We start from the raw sequence: 8,716 nt of genomic DNA, 5'->3' as shown, positions 1-8,716 counted from the left end.
CAATATTCACTCCTCACTTTGAGACCCACCACTCTCAACAAACATATTTTAAAGAAAATTAACTCATTCTCAGTACAAATTTCATTTGTACATTTTAATATACAAAACTGCTGAAGTCATTATGTATACATTTTTCAAATCCTTTCAGGTCTGTAAACGATCCATGACCCAAATAAAAGTCCAGTGCAGTTTCTGCAGATCTGTACACCAACATTACTTTAGGCCCTCTCATCCTTCCCCGCCCCACCCCCACCCCCTTGGCCATGCACTACCTCCATCCTCCCTAGCTTCTCCTGAAAAAGAGACCAGGAAGTCCTCAGGCCACAGAACTTATGTTAATTAACAGAGAAAAATAAGAGAATGGCTCTACTAAATAAATTGGCAATAGACATCACAAAGCTGTATTATGACATTTAATGCCTAAATTGTCTGAGTACCATAAATACCTCTTACTTCTTTGTATTCTACACTTGATTTGAAGTTAAGAGGCAAAAACTATCAATTTCACCACTGCATCCTAAGCAGATACCTAGTACAAATAAAAAATCTTTCATTATAATATAATCGATACTCAATTTGTGATGATTAAACTCCGGTATGTAGCCTACTTTTTAAAGAACATTCTATAAGTTCTTAATCACAAGTCAATCACAAAACAGGGGAAAATGACAAATTACAATAGTTGTTTATCTGGTAACTCCAGCCAAAAAATTTAGTATGGATGAAAGACAAGTTGAAAAAAAAACAGACTTAAGTTGAAAACTACAAGTATTCTGTGTTTCTACTTCCACCTAAGAATATTCTGTCCACCCCATACCAAACTTGAATGGATGCATATCTAAGGTATAGATGTTTTAGGTCCAAATACATTAAACACCACAAGAAACATGTCTATTCATGTTCAAAACTGAACATCTTGGGGTGCCTGGGTGGCTCAGCTGGTTAAGCATCCGACTTGGACTCAGGTCATGATCTCATGGTTCAGGAATTTGAATCCCATATAGGGCTCTGTACTGATAGTGAGGAGCCTGCTTGGGATTCCCTCTCTCTCTCTGCCCCTCTCCCACTAGCTCATGTGCACTCTCTCTCTCCCAAAATAAATACATAAAAATAAACTTAAAAAAAAACCAAAACTGAACATCTTCTGTGTATCACACCCCTTTCCTGGAACCCTGTCCCTAAATCCACATTCTTGTCTTGGTGAACTGCACCACCCTATACCCTAGTGACTGCAGGTTAACCATGCCTAGGCACCTTTGCCAAAGGCCTCCAAAGGCTCCAGCCTCCCCACCTTCCACCTAGCTGCATTATTCATCTGCACCCCCCCACCCCCCCCCCCCCACTCCAAGCAACAGGCCTATCTACCCTGAGTCTGAAAGGAGAATCCCCACCTCCAGATCCCTCTCCAAAATCCATCCTCCGAACGTTTTTTTGGAAAGGGTGATCACTTACTGCTTTTTTGAAGTTTCACACTGTAAATCTGCCTGCTCAACTCCTGAGAAGTTTTCCAGTACAGAAACCTGTTTCCTTTCTAATCCAATGTCCTCTAAATAATTTGGCCACTGCCCCCTTTTTTCACAACACCTACTAATATTCTAAGGGATGTCTTTCATCATACTGCCTTAAAGCAGGAGCCAAATCTAAGACTTGTGAGGCTGTATGAAGATTTGAAGAGAATCGACATGGGAGATAGCAGGCAAGTACAATCTTAAGGCACTCTACAAGAAAGCACCTTATCAGCTAATATGCAGCTGATCACAACTTTCCAAGTCCTGTTTGGCTAGCCTTGAACCCTTAATAATAACATAAAACAGCCTGCATTTCACCACGTTATTGACAGGGCTATCGTTAAAGAATTTGCAAAAGGCTTTACTGAAATCTAAATTAGTTCTATTTAAGGTACCGTATTCATCTACCAACTTAATGCACTTCTCAACAAAGGAAATAAAGATTGGCAACAGTAAGGCACAAGACTAGAGGACATTAGCATCTTCATGGCTTCTACTGCAAACATTTTTCAAGATCAGAGTTTTTTTAAAAATTTAGGATTATTAAAATATTTTATACTGAGTTCCCCCTATTATTTTAATCAGTCTTCTCTGTAAAAAAAAAAAAAATAGATTAGGTTAAGCATTTATTTCCTATGTTGTCCAAGAAACCTAGGTTGTCTTTCTGGAATTGGCACAATAACCATGGCTTGATCAGAATTTCAGTTAACCTGAATGTACTAGTAAATAATGATAATTTTAGTTGATGAATATGAGCCTCATAGAACTTAATAACCAGAGGGTAAAGGAAAAGTTTTTGTTACTGAAGTATAAGATGAAGCAGACACTGGTATACACATCTAGCTTATATAGAATCAGACTTGTCTCCCTTACATCGGAAACTATAACAGAGGCGCTCTTGGGACAAAGACAAGAACCAGAAAGATCCTTTAATTTTCATGCAAATGACCTCCCCCCAAAACATAAAGGAAATTTCACAAAAGAAAAAGCACTGATAGAAGTTCTACCTTAAGCTACGCATATGCTCTTAAACACTATTTCTTCAAAGGAAAAATCTGACTTTAAAATTTTATGTTTTACAGTCTGTGTAAAATTGTTCTTTTCCATAAGGAAATAGCTTTTTTCAGGAATATTAACAAAGATTCTTGCCAATTTATATTTTATCTGAAAACTTTCACTTTTAATATCCCCCCCAACCTAGTCCCACTTAAAACATATCATTTTCTATAGTTATTTCACTATAATATGGCACCTTAAAGACAGAATCTTAAAGTCACAATTTTCACTGGTTGTATCGTTGTAAAAGTTTGCCATTCTTAACTACTTTTATGTCACCCCCACTACGGAACTATTATGATGTTCCCCTCCTTTATAGAGGAGGTAAATGATAGAAACCTGCCCAAGGTCACCTAAGAGACCTAAGAGACCTGCTGGAGAACCAGTTAGAACTGAGCACACCTGATTTCTATTCACTCACCTAATTCACTCAGCCACCTGATCTTTCTAAAATCCCCAAGCCACACTATTTCTCCCTTAAAGGAAAAAGTCTCCTTTAGATTATTTTTTTTAAACGTCTATCCTCAGGCATTTCAGCGACAGTGTGCCCTGAACTCAAACATAAAATTAAAACTTCACAGAACTTCACAGATGGGGAACGCTGTTATCATTACTATGTAAATACCATCAATAACAGCACCTGGAGAAATGGCAATACAAATGTTAAGAAGCAAATTAGTGTATTAGGAATTCGGCGGTTTCCAAAACTTGTCTGCTAGCAAACAAAAGTTTTCCTAACTTCTAGGTTATAATAAATAGTTAAAACTGATGGTACCCTAAATCATTATGATTCAAACCTGGTCTTTTAAAATTCAGTAGGAAAAGCCATGCACCTAAATTCAGTAGTAGGGTACGGATGACATCAAAAGAAGCTTCATCCCTTCTCCCCTGCCTTTACAATTGCAACTGATGCCACAGAAAGCATTTGCCTCTCCCAAGAGTTTTATAATACTAGGGGACGGTAAATGCACGAATTTCCAGAGCCCCCTTCATACAGGCTCCATCAGGATTCTGTATCTCCTTCAACTGCCCTTTTCCGCTACACCTCCAGCTAAGATCTGGGTGCTTCCGCAATTGATAGAGGAAAGAAATATTATTCAAACGTCCTTTAAAAATTGTAAAAGGAAAACGATCCGAAATTCATCCTTGGGGAAAGGGAAGGGTGGTAGACCTCCCACTGCCAAAGGCAGTTGAAAGCTGCTCGTTAGAGGGCATTTATCCAAAGTGGCCAAACTTTCCCAAAATAGTCCTCTGGCGGCCAAAGGGGGGAAAAAGTGGAAAACCAAAACAAAACAACAAGCACACAGCACCATACTGACTGTGCCTCCGGATTACGCAGCCACTTCTCCCTGCAAAGTGCACGCTCCCGTGCGGCGGCCGCAAGCCGAGTCCGGCAAGCGGCGCCCCGCGGCGCACCCCTACACACCTGCCTCGGCCGGGGTCCGTCTCTCGGCGTCTACCTGTTGCAGCGCTCGCCAACGCCACGACACCCCTGCTGCGGAGCCCCCCTAAATCCAACCACATCCAGGCCAGCGAGTGCCGCTCTCCCTGCAGCGAGAGAGCCCGAGGCAGCAACGCTCTTGCACCCAGGTGACTGCACGGGCTTCCTCCGAGCAGCCTGAAGTTGGCTTGCGTCTCCCCGGCCCAATGACACCCCGGGCGCGGAGAGGCGGAGAGGAGGGGGAGGGGGAGGGGGCAGGGCCAGGGCCAGGGCCAGGGCGGGCGAAGTGGGAAGGGAAAGAGCGAGAGAGGGCGGGCGAAAGCCCGGAGGGGGAGTGGGCCAGCTCCAGGGCCGGGGTGGTCACATGTCCAGATAAAGTTCAGGTTGCTATCCCGCCCCCCTGAGCCCTTCCCATTGGCCCGGAGGGAAGCAAGGCTCCACGCTGCACAGGTCAGGCGGGCTTCTCATTGGACAATCGTGGCTGTCAGTCACCAGGAGGGCGACATGACTGATACAAAGTTGCTGCGACACAGCCTAGACTCGGCAGCTCCCTTAAAGCCGCAGCCACGGCGGGTGCTTGGGGTACCGGGCAGCAGCTACGACACTGGGTACTGGGCACCATCCACGCTCTGACCCCAGCCCCTCTCGCTCCACTGCCCCAAACTTGCTCGCTCCCACCTGACTCTCCTCCTGGCCGACCTCAGGCTATCTGGAAAGACGTGAAAAGTGTGGTGACGCGGAAGAAGTCGGTTTTCTCGAGATCCAGTCAAGGTGTTGTTCCTTCATGCTCTCCACCTGCAGCGCCAGGTGAGCGGCAGTCCTGGCCCAGGCACCGCCCACAGCGTCCACGCGCAGGGGAGGACTCCTAGTGGGCTTTACCAGACCCCCGAGGTTCCTCTCCCCGCCCCTTTTCTCGGTCTTGCGAGTTACCTCTCAGCGGAGCAGCCGCAGCGTCGCTGCCAGCGAGCAAAAGGATCACGTTCCCACTCGATTTGAATTTCCTTGTTTTAACCGTGCGGGAAAAGTGGGTGATTTCAGTGCAGCCAAAGCCCTTTAAACGCAGCCTCTCTCCCACCCCCACCCACCAAAAAAAAAAAAAAAAAAAAAAAAAGTGCCAGGGTCAAAAGCTGATGGTCCCCTTTATGATTTTGTTGGTGCATTTATTAGTTTAGTATTGGATTTTTCCACTAGCTCAATTTGAAAGAAAGCTTACCATCAAGGGTATTCACTTCTTTATAATGGGTGGGAGGGGTTGCACATAATTGGGAGAAACATACATGAGGGGTATGGAATCAAACAGTTTTCTAAGGATCGAGTGTCTGCAAGAAGAAATTTCGGTTTCCCTCCAACCACCCCCACCTTGACTCTCCTCTCGCCCACCCGAACGCTTTAGTTACTAAGCAAAAGGATGGGCTTCTTAACTTTGATTTCTAAGGACTTTGAAGCTCCGCGTCTGACTCTCGGTTTTAGGCTCCCGGCTGGCCGGGAGTCAGCACCAGTGACGTACACACCTAAATCTGGTCCCCCGGCCCTCGGCGACCCGCAGCCCGGTGGCGGCAGCTGTGCAGCCTCCAGCCTCACCCTTGTCTTGCACCCGCCAAAGTCGGAGGGCGGGGGAGGTTCACCCTGGCTGTGCCCAAAGGCCCCTCCTCTCTTTACAATAATTAAGCTTCGGGATTCCAGACCCCGAACGCTGGAAGACTCGAACTCTCCGCCGCTGCAGGTAGGGAACTCCCTGGCGGCGGGGACGACTCGGTGCTCAGCAGTCCCCTGCGCAGAGCGGCCGAGAGGCCCCCGGGACCCCGCAGCCGGGAGTCCCCGCCAAGTGTCCCAACTTTCCCGCGGGGCCCGCCGTCACGCGCACTCTCCCGACCAAGCGAGCAGTCTGGCATCGATCGCACCCGGGCCGAGCGCGGGCGGCGAGCAGGAACGAAGGGAGTCCCGGACCAAGCGCCGGGGCAAGCGAGGAGGCGGCGGCGCAGCCCGCGTTGACAAATTATTCATTATTAAAGCAATGGACGTGTGTCTTTTACTAAGTTTTTACCTCCCTTACGGAGGGCCGGTCTTGCCCTGGATCTCAGCTTCTTGTAAAATCTAGGTTAGAACCGTGCAGGGTCAGCCGCCGCGATCCCTTGCCCGCCGCCCAGCACCCCTGCCCGGAGGCGGCCCGGCGGGCACCTGGTCTCCTGCCTGCAGCCCGCCTCGGTTCGCCCACCCGCGCCCTCCACGCGGACCCTGCCTTTCCCAGAGCCGCCTCTGAGCTCCCCGGGCCCCCTCCCGCCGCTGTCAGCGCAAAGTGACTGTCGCTGCACTCACCTTTTCTAGGACATGGTGGGGAAGCTGGGGCGCGGGGCGGGGGGGGGGGGGGGGGTGAGGACAGCGAGACTCCCGCCGCCGCCGCTGCCGCCGCCACCAGCAAGTCCAATATTAGCAGATCGGCGGTAAGGATGGAGAAGAAGATAATCCCGGCAGTCGCCCTACTGACGGTGGGTAGAGCAATAGACCAGTAGTGTTGTTACCCCGCAGGAGGAGGCGAGGCGGCGGCGCCAAATCGCGCAGAAGGGGACGCGGGCGCCTGCCCGCCCCCAGCAGCGGCGGCCCGGCCTCCAGCCGGCCCCTCTCCCGGGGCTGTTGGTCTCCCAGGCGTTGACGGCGGCGGCCCTGGAAGCCGGGAAGTACAGCGGGATGATTCCGAACCTGTGCCCCGCAGCGCGGCTCTCCGCGCCCCCTCTTCGGGCCTGGGGTGGCCGGTGACAGCTCCGGCGGCGGAGCGAGTGTGTCTGTGTGTATGTGAGGGGGCGGCCGCAGGGGGAGCCCGCGGCGCCGCGGCCCCCTCCCCGGGTCACACCCTCAGCGGCGGGAGGAGGCTGCAAAGCGTCCAGCCACCGGCTGGTGGGAAATCGGGATGGGGGCGCCAGTGGCTGGCTGCCCTCTCACCCTGGCCCCTGGCCGCACTGAGGCCGAGGGAAAACGGTACCCCCCCCCAGGCACGTAACCCTCCCTCCACCACTTCCCACGGCCCCCCAAAGTCTGGGCCTGAGCTCCCGCCCTGGCCTCAGGTGCAATCCCCACCCGCGGGGGGCGGCGCGGGCTGGGGACCACGCGCGGGGGGGCGGGAGTGAAAAGTTTCTTTTCCTGCTCCCTCGCCGCCCACCCAGTGAAGCTGCTCCTCTCCCCCTCTCCAGGGCTCGCGGCGCCTTTGCCCCACCCCCACCGTGGGGGGGGGGGGAGGGACGCCGGGTAAGGACCCGGTGTCTGCGCGTGGGGGCGTGTGGGGAGAGTGGTGAGGAGCGGCGGCCGTGACCGGTCCCCTAGCTCTGACAGCGGCTGACACACGGCCGTCTGTGGCTCCGCGGAGCGAGCAGAGTAAGGGGCCCAGCGCCAGGACCCCTCCCCCTCCGCTCGCAGAGCGCTGCGCGCCCCCGCGCCGCCCCGCGCGCCCCCGAGCCCTCGCGCCAGCCGGGGCAGACACCTACGCAGACGCGAAAGTGAAAGGGGGGAGAAGCAGCGGGGTAGGCTGACGCAGGGCAGGGGGCAGAGAATGAAGCTGTGGCCCGGGGTCCCGGGATTCTCCCACTCCCTCTGCCCTGAGGAGCAGTCTGCCGCCTCCAGGCTTCGCAGCCTGCCCAAAGTCCCACATCCGTCACTCTCTGCCACACAGATTCCCCCCCCCCCCCAAATCAGGGGATACGTGTGCGCTTGTGTGTGTTTGTGTGTGTGAATGTTCACGTGCATTCACGTGTGTGAGATACACGTTCAGTCACAGACTCTCCCACTGCACCGTTACACTTACCTTTGGTGAAAAATTGGGGGGGGGGGGATGGGGGTGCATTATGACTGTCACTACCACTTACAGGCTTCCTTGCTTCTTGTCCTTTAGGACTTGAATCCCGCGAACTGACCCTGCACACCCCCTTCCCGGTTTAACACTCTTCCTAAAGGATCTCTTGACCACCACCCTACCCGCCCGCCCCCACCCCCGCCCTTTTCTGGGTTCTTTCCCTTTTTCTTTCCTAAATAGCTGTGAAAGTTGCTAATCTCTTCCCACACAAAACCGTGTTAAACACGGAGCTGCCCTGTTAAAACAATCACTGCCTTTCTTTAAACACATTCCCACTGTCCGAAAATCGAGCTTCCCTCTGCGTCCGTCACCCACGCAGTGTTGGCACTGCTCAGTTGTTAGATAGTTGAAGGTGGCATTTTGGCCTCTAATAAAACCTTTTTTGCCTCAGTTTCCTTATTTATAGGGAATGTGAAGTTCTTAAGGTGTTATGTTTTAAGTGAAATCAAGATAATAATAACATATTTTCAAAATTGACATTAATAATTACTTAGAAGTGTCCTGACTGCAAAACCTGAACCTTGAAATGCATCAAAAATAAGATGGATTGACACTGATGGATTGGTAAAATGCACAGAAGGATGGATAGATATGTGATGAAGAATGTATATACTCTAGTACAATATTAATGGTAGAGTTTAGTTGTTGGGTATACAGGTGTTCGCTGTAAAATTCTTTCTGCTCTTCTGCATGTTTGAAATTTTACATAATGAAATATTAGAGAAAACTCTTATTTAAGGTAACCTATGTAATATAAATTCTGTTTACAAAATTAGTAAATTAGCTATTGATTTTTCCTTTCTCTTTAAAAAAAAATGATTTAGGGGCGCCTGGGTGGCGCAGTCGGTTGAGCCTCCGACTTCAGCCAGG

General features: G+C 50.6%; 1 protein-coding gene across 2 annotated transcripts in view; it reads right to left on the bottom strand.

Moving 5' to 3' along the window:
- The window catches only part of NR3C2 (nuclear receptor subfamily 3 group C member 2), a 356,521-nt gene extending 352,142 nt beyond the window's left edge, over positions 1-4,379 (bottom strand). Inside the window, exon 1 of one of the 2 annotated variants that reach the window (XM_040472694.1) lies at positions 3,991-4,379. The gene's annotated coding sequence lies outside the window, so the exon portion shown is untranslated. The remainder of the gene's footprint in view (positions 1-3,990) is intronic. The other variant, XM_040472701.1, reaches the window with a different exon arrangement.
- Positions 4,380-8,716: the final 4,337 nt, after the last annotated feature.

The sequence above is a fragment of the Herpailurus yagouaroundi genome, unplaced genomic scaffold, assembly GCF_014898765.1.
Source record: "Herpailurus yagouaroundi ecotype Mexico unplaced genomic scaffold, PumYag 28, whole genome shotgun sequence".
In the NCBI taxonomy this organism is placed as follows: domain Eukaryota; kingdom Metazoa; phylum Chordata; class Mammalia; order Carnivora; family Felidae; genus Herpailurus; species Herpailurus yagouaroundi.
Note: the sequence above shows the minus strand (reverse complement) of the source record. Positions and strands in the feature narration are given on the sequence as shown.